The sequence below is a fragment of the Euphorbia lathyris genome, chromosome 5, assembly GCF_963576675.1.
Source record: "Euphorbia lathyris chromosome 5, ddEupLath1.1, whole genome shotgun sequence".
Classification (NCBI taxonomy): domain Eukaryota; kingdom Viridiplantae; phylum Streptophyta; class Magnoliopsida; order Malpighiales; family Euphorbiaceae; genus Euphorbia; species Euphorbia lathyris.
In genome coordinates this window covers 52,203,998-52,220,311 of record NC_088914.1, presented here as the reverse complement: position 1 = coordinate 52,220,311, position 16,314 = coordinate 52,203,998, and positions in this window count along the sequence as shown.

Below are 16,314 nucleotides of genomic sequence, written 5' to 3'. Positions count from 1 at the left end.
TCTCTGGACCGCCATAGTTATTATAGAAGTAAAAGCTCTAACTTTAGGGGTCGTTCTTAACGCGAGTTGGCTGTTCACTCATGACAATGAGTGAGTAGTCATTTTTGTAGGTCTAGCCAGCCTTGATTTGGTTTTTTGTAAGTACTTTTGTTATCAATTAATGAAGAATGTTTATTGTGAATGGTTGTGGATAGGGGTTTTTAATTCTTAGGGTTGATCAATCTATGTTAGAGTAATGAGAGATGGCATAAGAGTGCTCTCAAGTTGCACAATCACATATTTGCATGCATTACTATGGATGGAGACATGATTAGTCATGCATCGGGGTTTTCATTTATGAAATGCTTTCTAGAACTTAATGCTTGAGTAAAAATGATGTAAGGAGACTTGGTTGTTCTGTATTCTTATTATCTTTGGAGTATGGGAGACCGGACCTTAGTGACTTAAGAAGAAAGAGATCCGAACCATGAACTTTTAACATTCTTGTATGATTGGAATAGTTGTGCAAAGCAATTACATGAGTTTGTGTTAGACATGTACCTTTTATCAAGTTATTTCAAACACCTGTTAAATTATTATTATTTTATATGTGTTATTTCAATACACCCTCACCTAATGTTTTCTAGTTTTTAAGGTAATGTTTGTTGTCTTCCATTTTCATATAGTTTTTAATATATTTTAATTCTATTAATCATGCATTTTAAGATAGTTTTTAATATTTTATAATTATTTTATGTTTAGTTTTATGTTTTAAGAATTAATGCTTGTTCTATGTGTTTTTAGGAGAAATTTTAGAGTACCCCTGGAGTAATACTCCCGGCCAATCAAAATTGTGATAGAATTTCACTACATGGATACGATTGGTGGAAAGAGAAATACATATACACGTGTCATGGATTGAGTGGTAGGGAGTATTACTCCAGGAGTACCCTAAAATTTTCCGTGTTTTTAGGTATTTTTAGGGCAAACATTCAATTATGGAATCATTACTTAAGTAAATAAAGTTGTCCTATCAAAAGTCTTTTTAGTCGGTGACCTCGTAGCAGTTCAAGAATGAAGAATACATGCCTCTTTAAATAAGTCTTTATTGTTATAAATTCCTCAATAACCAACCAAGGAATGTTATGACTATTTGAAGAGTCTTTGAATGCTCAAGGGGGAGTTACGCTATTTAATGCTCCTTTAATGCTCCTTTAATGCTCTCTTTAATTGCATTAAAGTTATGAAGTTGCAAAGAAGAATTCAAACCTCCATCAATCTTCTCTTTAATGGCATTAAAGTTGGAAGTTACAAGGAATGCATGAAGGCATGTGCAACTATAAATACCTACATTGGGAAGCATGAAGATAGACATGGAACAGACCTCGCCACACTCTCTATATCTCTCTCTTTTAGACTTTTTGTAGTTTTCTTGTTGTTCATTTCCTTTCTACCTTTGTAACCAATTCTAGTTTTTATTTCAAAGTTTATTCTCACTTCATCTTTTCTTCTCTTTACTTTAGTTATGTTTTCTATTAAATTTCTTATTTTCTTTCCATCTACCATGAACTAACTCCTCCATAGCTAGAGACATGGTGGATCCTAATCGAAGTATATGATTTACTTGCAATCTGATTTCGAGTTCATAATTTATTAATTAGAGAATTAAACTATAGAGCTTGATTTTCTAGTTAGATATTTGGCCAATATTTAGCTAAATTACAATTAATGATTTTGGTTGGCCGACACTAAGATAATTAATGGAATTGCATAGTTTAGACCCGTGTCTATGCGGTGCAGTTTTTTAGGGTTTAGTTTCACGACTTAACTTTGGGGTTATTTCAGAGAACTTAATGCTTTCATTATACCTTTATATTAATCTTGACTAGACCAAAGCTAGGTTAATTACTTTAGGAAATAATCACCGTCTCTAGATTAAAACTTAAGAACTTGGATAGGATTATTGTGTGGATTATATACATTAGGTTAGGTGAAGCCTTGCTCTAGTGACTTACATCATATTTAAATTCATTTTGTTTCCTTCTTTGTTTACTTTATTCAATTGTTTTAAATTCATTAGTTTAGTATCTCAAACAATTCAAGTTTCGATTGCTTAGATAATAGAAATTCACATAAATCAATAGATATAAATAGAATCCTCGTGGGAACAATACTTTTCTTACTACTTATTACTTGATCACGATAAGGTGCACTTGCCTTTAGGTTGCTAGTTACATATTTCGAGCATCAATATTTCACATTGTTTGCTTCTCAATCCATGTGGAAATGATACTTGGATTTACCATCACTACATTTGACCTAGTACACTTGCTAGAGTCCATATTTACCACACCAAGTTTTTGGCGCCGTTGTTGGGGCTGAAAAAGAAATCTGTAAATTATATGCTTAGCTAGCTACCTTCTAACCACCTATTTTGTCTAGTGTTTATTCCATCTCGGTGTAGTTGTTTATGCGAAGGACACGTGTGTTGAAACACAATTTCCAAGAGTTTTTTATTCTGACAAAAATAATTTAGTCAGAACCACAAAATTCATTAATCAGGAATTCTAAATTTAAATTGATTTGCTTTCACTAATTTTGTTGTTGAATGATTTAAGACAAAGGCATTATCAGTAAACAAAAGGAAAAGGGCTCACAAAAATTAAAAGGCCCAAAGACTATCCAGGAGCCTCATTCTAATCGAAGCCTAGAAGCAAAAAGGAATGACAACTAGCATTGACAAAGGACATCACGCGTGTTTCCGAGTCTGACAAGAAGTATATGCTACAGAAGCAATGTCCCTTCAATAGTGCCTTTGTCACAATTGTAGTAAAAAGTTGATAGAAAACCACGGCTCAAGACAGAAGAGCCTCTGGAGTATGCAACAGAAATCTTTTTGTTAAAAGGACAATGGACGTCAGAAGCTGATGTTGATAGGATCTATTTCCTCAGAACGGTTGGTTCAAATTCAAATGGATCTTTCATTAGTCTCTAGTATAAATACCAAGCCATTTGCTCCTTTTGAAGTTGACGACTCACAAGCAATCAAAGAGATCAAATCTTCAAAAAGTCTATAGCAATATTCAAATACACAAGTCATTGTTCATATATGTGTTCGTCCAAAAGAAATATTTAGATCTTCATTGTGTTCTTTATAAGAACTTCTTTTTGTTCATAATATTACATCAAAAGCTCTGTTGTTTGTTTAGGTTATAAGCAAATAGCAGAAAAATAGATAGCTGAGAGATATTGTAAAGGAATGTACTTTACAGAGGCTTTGACTGTTGTTTAAAGGTTTGTGCTCTAGCCGTGAAGGAGTACTATAGTGGATTAAAGCTCAAAATAAGGTATTATGAGGACTGGATGTAGACTAAAGGATGAACCGGTATAAATCTGCTGAGTAACATTTTTCTAACTCTACCTTACTGCTTCTGATGATTTATGCTCTGATGTCGTTTCTCTATAGATATTTACTGCTTCTATTTGATCAGTCTTTATATATATATATATATATATATATATATATATATATATATATATATATCATCATCATCATCAGAAGCTCTATCCAACTAAAAGGCAACTATAAGTGTACTATCTAAAATCAGAATGAAGCTCAGTAGATGGCATTTTATGCTTGTCTGAACCTGCCTCTAATATTAAGTATTTGCCTTTGTGCTCTATAATCAAAGAATGCCAAATGATTAAATTTTCAAAGAATTAAAATTAACTAATAGTTCCATTCACCCCCCTAATTTGGAACTAATATAACCTCACAAGGGACCAACAAGTGGTATCAGAGCCTAACAAGCTCTACTAAAAAGATAACACTATCTTAAGCTTAAGATCCCTAATGGCTGCTAATAGCACAAAAAACCTCCCTAGTAATGAGACCACTCAAATTCTTCCAAAGGGTCTATCCATTACCAGACCTCCCCTGTTTTTTGGATCTAGTTATATATTCTAGAAGAACATAATGAAGAATTTTATCCAAGCACAAAGTATGAGCGCTTGGTTGGTAATAACTAAAGGCCCATATAAACCCACTGAGACAGCAGAGGGAACTATTGTCATAAAGACACAGGATAGATGGTTTGAAGATGATTTGAAAAAGTTGCAAACTAATGCTTCAGCTATAAATATGCTTCATTGTGCTTTAGATGTTACAGAATACAACAAAATCTCAGGCTGTGAGACAGCCTGAGAGATCTAGACCAAGCTGGATGTAACCTATGAAGCAACCATCAAGGTAAAGAAGTCCAAGATGAACCAAAACATGAGACTATATGACCTGTTTGAAATGAAGGAAGGAGAAGGCATCTCTAACATGAATGAGATTTACCAATATCATAAACAAGCTCAAAAGATTGGGGAAAGTATTCTCGGAAGAGGAGAAAGTCAATAAGATCCTCAGAAGCCTTCTGAAAGGTTGGCAAGCTAAGAAGATGGCTATTGAGGAAGCTCTGAACCTAGCAACATACGAATATGATGAGCTGATTGGTTCTCTTCTGACACATAAGATCTCAATGAAAAAATTTGAAACCAAAGAGAAGTCAGAAGACAAGAAACAATGGTCAATAGTGCTGCAAGCTAACTCCTCAGAAGAAAGCACTACTGATGATGAAGAGATGGTAATGTTCGATCGCAAGATGAAGCGAATGTTCAGAAAGAGTGATCAATATAAGAAGCCATTTAGACGATCTGACAAATCTAGAAGAGAGCAAGGTGATATCAAGTTCAGAAAGGAACCCTCCAAACCTACATGGAGTGACAATGATGAATCATCATCCTCTGAACATGAAGCTACTAAAACAACCAACATATGTTTCATGGCTGCGGAGATAGAAGTACAAGTAGCTGCTGAAAAAGTTGAAGCCTCCAATGCCTCTGATGAGGATCATCAGAATGCTGAGGTAAATTCTCTGTCTGTCTTCCGAAATCAAATGATAAATGTCCTATGTGATGTCTATACACTTGTAAAGAAGTGCAATAAAAAAATTAGGGCACTAGGAAGAAGATGTGATGAAATTTAGGAAGTAAAACTTGGAGACATCTGACATCTCCTTCAGGACAATACTAGGCAAGATGAGAACTTGAAAATCATGCATAAGTTTGTCACTGAAGTCCAAAGGGATTTAAATAACATTCAAAAGGACATCACATCGATTCAGAGTCATTTAACTTAGAAGCAACATAACCACCATCGTTAGTACTCTGGAAGTAATACTTTTAGTAGGAAAGGATGGAATCCACGAACAAGAGTCTAATGTGACTTCTATAGAAAGTTTGGCCACACCACTAAGGACTGATGGCACAAGAATGGATATTTTGAGGAAGAATATATTAAACTTGTTAAAACTAACCCCAAAGGACCCAAAAAGACTTGGGTACCTAAAAATCACTGATTATCTTGCAGGTAAGCCTGAGATGTGCTCAGAAGTCAAAGATGTGGTATATTGACAGCGCATGCTCAAGGCATTTGACAGATGATGACACTCAATTCATCACATTAGAACATAAACAAGGAGGACCTGTGAGTTTCGGAGACGGCATGAAAGGAAGAATAATGGGCTCTAGATCTATTGGAACCAACCCTGCTATTGAAGAAGCCTCCCAAGTCAGAGGTCTGAAGTACAACCTACTCAGCGTGGCTCAGCTCTATGATAAAGGTAGAAGGGTAACTTTTGACGCCTCTGGATGTCAAATAATAGACAATAAGACCAACTCTCTTATACTTACTGCTCCTAGGATAGACAATGTATTTATGCTTAATATGGAAAATACGTTTTCAAAAGATATATGTTTAGTAACAAAGGAACAAAACTCCTGGCTATAACACAGAAGACTTGGTCATGTAAGTATGGACCTTCTGGCCAAATTCGCAAGAAAGAAACTTGTTGAAGGTTTGCCAACACTTAAATTTGAAAAAGATCATTTATGCAATGCTTGTCAATCAGGGAAACAAACTAGAAAATCTTTTAAAAGTAAAAACCTAGTTTCAACTAAACATCCTCTTGAACTGCTACATCTGGATCTTTTCGGACCAGTTCAACCTCTGAGTCTGGGTGCAAGAAGATTTTCACTAGTTGTAATGGATGACTATTCTCGATATACTTGGGTCATCCTGCTCAATAGCAAGGATGAAACATTCGAGACATTCTCGGGACTCTATAAGAAAATTGAGAATGGAAGACTTGAAAATTGCTCATACCAGAAGCGATAATGGTAGAGAATTCAGAAATCAACTGTTTTGATGAATTTTGTGAAACCAGAGGCATTGATCATAATTTCTCTGCTCCTAGAACTCCCCAACAAAATGGGGTAGTTGAAAGGAAGAACAGAACTCTGGTTGAAATGGCCAGAACAATACTGGGCGAAAATAATCTCCCGAAGTATTTATGAGGAGAAGTTGTTAACACAACATGTTATTTCTCAATAGAGCTCTAGTTAGGCCTATACGGAAGAAAACTCTATGGAAAGGGCGAAAGCCCAAGATAGGATACTTCGGAGCTTTTGGTTATAAATGTTCCATATTAAACACTAAAGACTGTCTTACAAAATTCAATTTAAAGGCTGATGAAGCCATTTTTCTCTGTTATTCAACAAACAACAAAGCATATAAAATCTTCAATAAAAGAACCCATGTACTAGAAGAATAAGTACTAAAAGAACCCTGCAGAGAAGTCTAGCAATGATCTAGAAGAAGAACCAATCTCAGCACCTACTGAGAACCGTCAGACCATTGAGTCAAATTAAGTCAGAACTTCCAAAGGTAAAACTGAACCTGAAATTATTTTTGTTGGCGAACCTCTCCCTACAGAAATTGTTGAAACACACACAGTGAAGATAACCCTCTTCCAATAGAAGTAAAGATTCCTAGAGGTTGAAGGAAACATAATCGATTCTATCCAAAACGCTATAAAGACCAGAAGCCAGCTGAGGCAGCTTTTGAGCAATGCTGCGTTTGTCTCAGTTTTGGAACCTAAGACGTTTCCCAAAGTTGAAAATGATGAATATTTGATGATCGCTATGCAAGAAGCATTGGATCAATTCAGAAGGAATGATGTATGTAACTTGGTCCCTCATCCCAAGAATAAAAAGACAGTTGGAACCAGATGGGTCTTCTGAAACAAACCAAGTGAAGAAGACAATGTAGTCAAAAACAAAGCAAGGCTTGTAGCCCAAGGGTACAACTAGCAAGAAGGTATAGGCTATGGAGAAACATTTGGTCCAATAGCAAGGTTAGAAGCTATTCGTATTTTATGTGCTTATGTCCGTTATATGAACTTTAAGTTATTTCAAATGGATGTAAAAAGTGCATTTTTTAATGGACTAATAAATGAAGAAGTATATGTAAACCAACCTCATGGATTGAAGACTCAAAACAGCTGATACAGCAGCTGCTCGGTGAGCAACTCACTCAGCTCGCCGAGCACCATCAAATGCGCAGCTGAAATTATACCACTCGCACAAACTGAAGCTCAAATGAGCTAAAATTGCTGAAAAGAAAAATAAAAGAAAAAGAGAAACACAACAGAGTTAGAAAAACCAAAAGAAAAATCACAAATTCTAACTTTTTACACCATCATTCATTCCACAAAACACACTAGTTACTCCAAAAATTGTTCACATGATTAGAGTTATTTCCATTTTAGCATATTATTCCCCATCCCTACCTTTCCTCAACCTACATTACAACCCTTGTAAAGACCTTTTTTATTAAATCATCAATTAGATTAGCAAGTGGTGGCGATTAAAGGAACCAAAATACATCTCTCATTTTATTGCAATGCTTGTATATAATTTCTGTGCAAACACTTCAACCCTGAGTGAAAAAAGATAAAGGCTATTCAAAAACATAAAATCCAAAGCCTTGAGAGGTCACCTTGTGAGGTTCTACAGTAGTTCACACTTTCAATATTAGCATTTATTGTATAGTGTAATGCTTTTTTAGAAAATCGAAGCCTAAGGATCAAGTTCAACTATGTCCTAAGTTTTCTATCATCTTTTGTTTTGCACAAATAAGGATGGTAGAATGTTGAGTGAAATCAGTCCTGTTATCTAATTATAGTAGCTTAAATGTTTGAGGTTTGTTTTTATCTTGATCCGAAGACTTGCTTGAGGACAAACAAGGTTCAAAGTGTGAGGATGTTGTTATCGCCATATTATATAGAGTCTAAGATGCAGTTTAACACCGTTTTATATGCTTTTCTAACCTGAATTCCCTAGTTTATAGTGTCTTCTATCTATTTATCATCTAACGAGTGTTTTGAGCTGTTTCAGGGATAAATGCACGAGAAACAGAGTAAAACGGGAAGAAAAGGGAACTGCCAATAAGTGCTTGGCGAGTAAGCACTGATGCACTCAGCGAGCAACATTCACCAATCGATGCCACATCACCAATAGACAGTCAACGCTTGGGTCAACTCATTTGGGACCTCTACTTGGTGAGCAAGCACTTGTGTGCTCGGCAAGCAAAATTATGTTCTAAGAATCAATCAGTTATTAGTAGAAGTTTATTATCAATTTTTATTATTACTTAACATAGAGTAGATTTATCTTTAGCTCAGTTCTACTTTTATGTCTTTATATTTCAGTATTATTTCCATTTCGTCATTAATTTAAATTAAGCAAATTGACATTTAATTGTTCTTCACCTTTTATGAATCAAGTTCAGTTTATTTGATTTCAAGTTCCATCCTCTTTCATCTTATTATTGAATCAACAAATCTAAACTCGATAAACTAAAGTCCTTATTCAAACATCTCATTATGCCTCCGTGCATTGGCTCAAACATGAGCTAAGACACTTTAGGCTAGGATATTGGTGAACCGTGCTTAGCAAATAGGGATTACCAAATAAGCGTGTAGGATTAACCGAGAATTAACTAAAATCAATGCTTACCTCTATCTAAGAAACCTAACCAAGTAATTGGGTAGAGAAGTTGAATTGTGAAACCTAATCAAGTAAACGAATCAATTTAGCATGTTAGTTAATCCTATACCTTAATCGGATAATGCGGCTTCGTAGTCTAGGTTACGGCTTAGCCTTGGTACTCATAGCGTCTAATGCCTTCAAACACTTTTAGGGATTTTGCATAACCAAGCATCGACCTAATAGTGTTTGAGGTAGATTTAGTGAGTTGTTGATCAGATTTAATATTTCCCATTGGAAAATCACCGTCTCGAGTTAACCTTTAATTTCATACAATATACACTTATCGATTCTTAGAAGTTAGCACCGGGATCCTAAATCCTAGTTTCTCATTCATTCATTTAAACATATTAATTGTTCAATTGCTTATTTAGCTTAATTGCTTTCTTAGTAGTTAAGGTTACTGACTTAGCATGTTTAATTCAATCGTTAGATAATATAGAATTCGAGTACGAGTAAGGCATTAGATACTAGTCTCGGAGGGATCGATACTGTTCTTAGGAACATTTACTACTTGATATGATAGAGTTCACTTGCTCTTTAGGACTTAGATAGTTTTATCCCTATCACTTGGTAAGGCTCCCTTCGCTTTTGATGCAATGATGTTGGCAAACTGTTGCATTTGTGTTTCCAGATTCTTGATAGAGGTTTTGGTTTGCTTCATGAACTACATCATCATTGATTCTAAATCTCGTTTCCCTTCATGTTGTTCAACAAGTGGTTTGTGGAATGGTTTTGCGGATCTGGATGCATGTTGCTGTTGAAATGGTTGTCTTTGGTGAGTCTACTTAAAAGGTTATTGCACAGTTGGTTGCCTGTTTGCATTCCATGAAAAGTTTGGATGATTCCTCCACCTCAAGCCTCATTTAATGTCATCTTATTATGCATAGGTGTGCTTCTCTAAACAATAGAAACGTTCATATTTCCCATTGTCTTAATGAGCTGTTCCATCTGAGCCGACAGTTTTGCTATTGCATATGCACTTGGGTCATTTGAAGTTCTTTTTCCATCACTTCGTATAGAATGACAATTATAGCTAGTGTTTGCAACTCTCTCGATCACTTCATACAATGCTTGAGGTTCTAATTCTTCTGGATTTCCATTAGCTATAGATTCGATCTGGATCTTATAGGCATTGGTATTGTAAAAATTCTGAACTTGCATCCACATGGGTATCCCATGGTTGGGAACTTTGTTGAAACACCTTTCCACATGATTTTGATTTGACAAAATTATTCATGTTAATGATGAAAAAATATTCTAAACACATTAAATTTAAATGCTTTGATTTATTCACACTAATGTGTTTGTTCAATGTTGAGTTATTTGATTTATAAGACATTAAGATAAAAAAGCCTAAAGGCCGAAAAGAGGAAGTCAAGCCCAAGTCAACAGATCAAAGCCTCACGGTCCAAGTAGACTCAAAACGCCATTGTACTGAGTGAGACACAAGCCCAGCACCAAAAAGGATCGAGAAGCCTTCTACCAATTGCTTCAAGATGAAGCTGCTGAGCTGAACGAAAAGAAGTACAAGTCAGCGGCAGAACAGAATAAACTTGGAGACAAAGTATTTCTACTTTGGGTAAAGCTCAGAAGGCGCAAGAAGCTGTCTGGAAGACTTTGCCATAAATGTGGGAACATTCTGTTTCATCTGACGAAAAGCTGTTGAGCATTGGCGAAGACAGAAGATACAAGAATATGATTGGCCGAGGACGCTGATCACGTACTGAGTGAAAGCGACAGGAAGCCGTTTTACTCCAACGGTTATTTCAAAATTCGAAATCACCGGTGCCTCAAGTGTCACTATAAATAGGCCACTCAAATGCTTCATTCGAGGCAGATCTTCAATCAAGTCAAAACGCTGACCAAATTGATACTTGAAGTTCTGTGAGAAAAGCAAAGCAAATCTTACACCAATTCCAATCTTGTGTAAAAGTCTAGAGTGACTTTATTCATCTAAAGTGTCTTAGCAATTGTTGTTTAGGACAAGCACTTATCATTTCTAGAAGTATAGAAAGGAGAAGCTGAGTACTCGGTTATAGTACTCAGCGGTAGTAATAGGAGTGAGTAGAGGAATAGAGGAAGGTACTCTTGTATACTCAGCTTCTGTTGTAAAAGGTTTCGTGCTCTACCTTTAAAGAGCTCAGTAGAGGATTCAAAAAGCTCGAAACGAGTTCTGGGGACTGGACGTAGGCGGAGAGGCCGAACCAGGATATGTCTGCTGAGTAACATATTTCTAACCCTTAACTCCTTTATATATTGCTTGCTATAAAACTGACCAAGTAACGAACTCACGCTGAGTTAAGTGCATTAAGAAGCTGAGTTCAGGAATAGACTCAAGTGCTATCTCCTGACTCAAGAAAAGAAACAGACTTAGTCACCAGTTGACTAAGCTTGTGTCTTAAACTACTCAGCACCGCTGTATAAACCTTTTCTTAAAGAAAAGAAGTCAGCCTTAACGGACAAAAATTTTGAATAGTTCATATCCCCTCCCCCTTGGAACTAATCTTATCATGTTATACGGGACTAACAAGTGGTATCAGAGCTTAAAAGCTCACTGAGCAAGATATAACTATCTTGAGCTGATCCCCACAATGGCTGAGAACAGCACTCGTTTCCTCCCAGGAAATCAGACAACTCAGATTCTTCCTGAGGGACTGTCCATTACTCGGCCTCCTCTATTCTTCGGGTCTAACTACACCTTTTGGAAGAACAGAATGAAAAACTTCATTCAGGCAACAAATATGAGTGCATGGCTTTCTATAGTCCAAAGCCCATTTGTTCCTATTGAAACTGTTGACGGCCAAACGGTTGTTAAAGCTGAGACTAAGTGGACAGAAGATGACCTCAAGAAGCTACAAAATCATGCTTCGGCTATAAACATGCTTCACTGTGCGTTAGATGCTGCAGAGTACAACAAAATTTCAGGTTGTCAGTCAGCACAGGAAATCTGGAAGAAACTGGAGGTCACCTATGAAGGAACCAACAAAGTTAAGGAGTCCAAGGTGAACCAGCACATGAGGTTGTACGAGCTGTTTGAAATGAATGATGATGAAGGAATCTCTAAAATGAACTCAAGATTCACAAACATAATCAACGAGCTCAAAAGACTTGGCAAGATCTTTACTGTGGAAGAGCAAGTCAAGAAGATACTGAGGAGTCTTCCCAAAAGCTGGCAAGCCAAGAAAACTGCTGTTGAGGAAGCTCAAGACTTGACCACCTACAAGTATGATGAACTCATTAGATCTCTGCTGACCCATGAGATCTCAATGAAGAACTTTGAGGTGAAGGAGAAGTCTGAGGACAAGAAGCAAAAGTCTTTTGTCATGAAAGCTGACTCCACTGATGGGAGCTCAACAGACGATGAAGAAATGGCCATGTTCACTAGAAAAATGAAAAGGATGTTCAGAAAGAATGATAGATACTCCAAGAAGCCTTACAAGAAGTTTGACAAGTACAAAGCTGAGTCCAGCGACAGCAAGTACAAGAAGGACAGCTCAAAGCCCATCACTTGCTTTGAATGTCATCAAACTGGCCATATCAAATCAAGTTGTTCTACCTTTAGGAAGGAAAAGAAGAACAGCAAGAAGGCAATGGTGGCAACCTAGAGTGACAGTGATGAGTCATCATCATCAGAAGCTGATGCCACTGAGTCAGCAAAGATTTGCTTCATGGATGATGAGCTTACTGAGCCCTGTGTTTCTGAGCATGCTGACCCCTCCATTGCATCTAACGATGAGGCACACTCAACTGAGGTAATATCACTACCCCTGCTCAGAAATGAAATGATAAATGCCCTGAGTGACCTCTACACACTTATCAAAAAGTGTAACAAGAAGGTTAGAGCACTCAGCAGGCGATGTGACGAGATTGAAGAGGTCAAACTCAATGACCTTCGATATCTTCTCCAAGACAACTCAACTTTGCATAGCAACGTAGAAACTATGCACAAGTTTGTCTCTAAGGTCTAATCAGATTCTAAGAAACTGAGAAAGGACATCACATCTATTCAGAATCAATTCAAGATTCCGAATAAAAGAAATATTCCTCTGAACACTCAGTATCGAAGTACTAGTCAGTAGAGATGGAATCCTCAGCGGAATGTCCAGTGTGACTTCTGTGGGAAGAAAGGACACACCACAAAGGTGTGCTGGCATGCTCAGCATTGGGGTGCTGACCAGCCAGTGAGATATCCCCAACGAAAGGTCAGCTGTCACTTCTGTGGGAAAAATGGGCACACTATCCAAGTGTGTCGTCATAAGATTAAATATGATGTTTCACCTGCTGAGCCTAACAAACAAGGACCCAAAAAGACTTGGGTACCTAAAAATAACTAGCTATATTGCAGGTAAGCCTGAGGTGTGCTGAGAAGTAAAAAATGTGGTACATTGACAGCGCATGCTCGAGGCATATGACTGGTGATGAAACTCAGTTCATCATACTTGTGCGTAAACGAGGTGGAAGCGTAAGTTTTGGAGACAACAAAAAGGGTAAGATAGTAGGGTCAGGAACCGTTGGTGGTAATCCTACTATTGAGTCAGTCTCCCTAGTCAGTGGACTTAAATATAACTTACTGAGCGTAGCTCAACTATGCGACAACGGCAAAAAAGTTATATTTGATGACACTGGATGTAAAATAGTCGAGGGAAAAACAAATGAATTAATTTTAACTGCCCCTCGTGTTGATAATGTATTTATGCTGAATTTGGAAAAGAAATTTTCAAAAAATGTATGCTTAGTGTCAAAGGAAGAAAATTCCTGGCTATGGCACAGGAGACTTGGTCATGTAAGCATGGACCTCCTGGCCAAATTAGCAAGAAAGCAATTAGTTGAGGGATTGCCAGAACTTAAGTTCGAAAAGGATCAGTTATGTAATGCTTGTCAGTATGGAAAACAAACTAAAAAATCTTTTCACAGTAAAAACATTGTCTCAACCAAGCGTCCGCTCGAGTTGCTACACTTGGATCTCTTCGGACCAGTCCAGCCGCTGAGTTTGGGTGGTAGAAGATTTTCCTTGGTCATTGTAGATGACTTTTCTCGGTACACTTGGATCATCTTGTTGAGTAGCAAGGATGAAACCTTTGAGACGTTTTCAACATTAGTAAGAAAACTTGAAAATGATAAAGACCTAAAGTTAGCTCACATCCGAAGTGATAATGGTGGAGAATTCAAAAATCAACAGTTTGTTGAATTCTATGAAGCCAGCGGCATTGACCATAATTTTTCTGCTCCCAGAATGCCTCAACAGAATGGGGTAGTTGAGAGGAAAAACATAACCTTGGTTGAAATAGCCAGGACAATGCTGAGTGAGAATAGGCTTCCGAAGTACTTTTGGGGAGAAGCTGTCAACACAGCTTGTTGCATACTTAATAGGGCTTTAGTCAGACCCATATTAAAGAAGACTCCCTATGAACGTTGGAAAGGATGAAAACCCAACATTGGATACTTTCGTGCCTTCGGCTGTAAATGTTTCATCTTAAATACTAAAGACAGCCTTGCTAAGTTTGATTCAAAAGCTGATGAAGCGATCTTTTTAGGCTACTCAACAAACAGCAAAGCATACAGAGTTTTCAATAAACGAACTCAGGTCTAAGAAGAGTCCGTACATGTTGAGTTCGATGAAACTAACCCTGCAGGAAAAGACAAGCAGCTGACGGAGGATAATCCACACTCAGCACCTGCTGACCAAGAAACAGCCGCTGAGTCACTACCTCAAGGGCTGACCAAAGGTAAAAACGAAACTCAAATTGTCTTCACTGACCAATCTACACCTGCAGAGATTGTTGAAACACAACCAGCTCAAGACATCACTCTACCAAAGGAGATCAGAATACCAAGAGGACACTCAGAGAGTGCTATTCTTGATGCTGTTGAAAACACCCTGATGACCAAAAATCAACTCAAGAGATACCTCGGCAATGTAGCATTCGTCTCAGTTCTGGAACCAAAGAACTTCTCTGAAGCTGACCACGATGAGTTCTGGATGGGTGCAATGCAAGAAGAACTTGATCAGTTCAAGAGAAATGAAGTATGGGACTTAGTGCCAAACCCAAGAAGCCAGAAGACCATAGGGACAAGATGGGTCTTCCGCAACAAGCTAGATGAACAAGGGAACGTAGTCAGGAACAAAGCAAGACTTGTAGCTCAGGGCTATAGTCAGTAAGAAGGTATTGACTACGGTGAGACCTTCGCCCCAGTGGCAAGGCTAGAGGCTATAAGAATTTTATGTGCATATGCTAGTTACATGAACTTTAAGTTATTTCAAATGGATGTTAAGAGTGCATTCCTTAATGGAGTTATAAACGAGGAAGTATATGTTAATCAGCCTCCAGGGTTTGAGGATCCCAAGTTCCCAAACCATGTTTATAAGCTTAAAAAGGCTCTGTATGGTCTCAAGCAAGCACCACGTGCTTGGTATGAGAGGCTGACCAGTTTCCTGCTGACTAGAAATTATGTCAGGGGTAAAGCTGATACAACTTTATTCATTAAGAGGAAGGGTAAAGATACCCTACTGGCTCAGATATATGTTGATGACATTATTTTTGGTGCCACTAATGAGTCCATGTGTAAGGAATTTAGTAAGCAGATGCAGACTGAGTTTGAAATGTCAATGATGGGAGAACTCAACTTCTTCCTTCGACTTCAAATCAAACAAGGGAAAAATGGCATCTTCATCAATCAAACCAAGTACGCTAAGGAGATATTAAAGAAGTATGAACTTGAGAACTGCAAGTCAATATCTACCCCAATGGGCACTGACACTGTCCTCTGCGCTGACGAAAGTGGTAAGTCAGTAGACAGCAAATTGTACCAAGGTATGATTGGCTCTCTACTCTACCTAACCGCTAGTAGACTGGACATTCAGTTCTCAGTATGTTATTGTGCTAGATATCAATCTAACCCTAAGGAATCTCATTACATAGCTGTAAAAAGAATCCTTAGATATTTGCAAGGCTCAGTGAATGCAGGTTTATGGTATCCCAATACTTATGATTTCACACTCATTGGATACACTGACGCTGACTACGGACGAGACAAACTTGAATGGAAAAGCACCTCAGGAAGATGTCATTTCCTTGGAAGCTGTCTTGTTTCTTGGTTCAGTAAGAAGCAGTCGTCAGTAGCCCTGTCAACCATTGAAGCTGAGTACATTGCTGCTGGAAGCTGTGTTGCTCAAGTTCTCTAGATTAAGCAACAACTAGAAGATTATGGTGTTCAAACTAAAACAATTGAAGTCAAATGTGACAACAAAAGTGCCATTGACCTATCAAAGAACCCAATCCAGCACAGTAGGATGAAGCACGTCAGCATAAGACATCACTTCATCAGAGACCATGTACTCAATGGAGAGATAAAGCTGACCTACGTCCCAACAGATGAGCAACTTGCAGATATGTTCAC